Genomic DNA, 1,170 nt, shown 5'->3' on the forward strand with positions numbered 1-1,170 from the left:
GTTAGAAATGAATCAGCAGTGTGTTCAAAGCTCTCTGAAACTCAGCTCTCTGGTCCTCCCGTTGGACAGACAGTAGCATCCTTTTGCAGCGCCAGAACCGTCTCCGAGACACCACGGTGAAAGTGAAGGCCGGAATAAATGGCTTTGGCCGTATCGGGTGCCTGGTTACCAGGGATGCTTTTAACTCTGGCAAAGTGGACATTGTTGTCATTGATGCCTTCGACTACATGGTCTACACGTTCCAGTACGACTCCACCCATGGCAAGTTCCATGGCACAGTCAAGGTGGAGAACCGGAAGCTTGTCATCAATGGCCATCCCATAACCATCTTCCAGGAGCGAGATCCCACCAAAATCAAATGGGGTGAAGCAGGCGCTGATTACGTTGTGGAGTCCACTGGCATCTTCAACATCCTGGAGAAGGCCGGGCTCACCTAGATGGGGGTGCCAAAAGGGTCATCATCTCTGCCCCCTCTGCTGATGCCCCCCTGTTTGTGATGGGCGTGAACCACAACAAGTACCAAAACAACCTCACCATCGTCAGTAATGCCTCCTGCACCACCAACTGCTTAGCCCTCCTGGCCAACGTCATCCATGACAACTTTGGCATCGTGGAGGGACTCATGACCACGGTCCACGTCGTCACCGCCACCCAGAAGACTGTGGATGGCCCCTCTGGGAAGAGCATCATCCCCACGTCGCCTGGCGCAGCCAAGGCTGTGGGCAAGGTCATCCCCGAACTGAACGGGAAGCTCACTGGAATGGCCTTCCGCGTCCCCCCTGCCAACGTGTTGGTGGTGGAGCTGACCTGCCGTCTGGAGAAGCCGGCCAAGTATGACGCATCGAGAAGGTGATGAAGCAGGCGGCGGATGGTCCCCTCGAGGGCATCCTGGGCTACACCGAGCACCAGGTTGTCTCCTCCGACTTCAACAGTGACGCCCACTCTTCCACCTTGGATTCTGCGGCTGGCATCGCCCTCAACGACCACTTCGTAAAGCTCATTGCCTGGTATGACAATAAATTTGGCTACAGCAACAGGGCGGTGGACCTCATGGCCCACATGGCGCCAAGGAGTAAGAGCCCGGGGCCACCAGCCCCAGCCAGAGCACAGAAGAAGAGGGAGGCCTCAGCTGCTGGGGTGTCCCTGCCTACTCAGTCCCCACCTCCCTGA

At 56.9% G+C, this 1,170-nt stretch overlaps 1 pseudogene; it reads left to right on the forward strand.

The window, feature by feature from the left end:
• The first annotated feature begins 212 nt into the window (after positions 1 to 212).
• Positions 213 to 1,170, forward strand: LOC105806119 (annotated as a pseudogene).

The sequence above is a fragment of the Propithecus coquereli genome, unplaced genomic scaffold, assembly GCF_000956105.1.
Source record: "Propithecus coquereli isolate 6110/MARCELLA unplaced genomic scaffold, Pcoq_1.0 Scaffold138, whole genome shotgun sequence".
Lineage (NCBI taxonomy): Eukaryota > Metazoa > Chordata > Mammalia > Primates > Indriidae > Propithecus > Propithecus coquereli.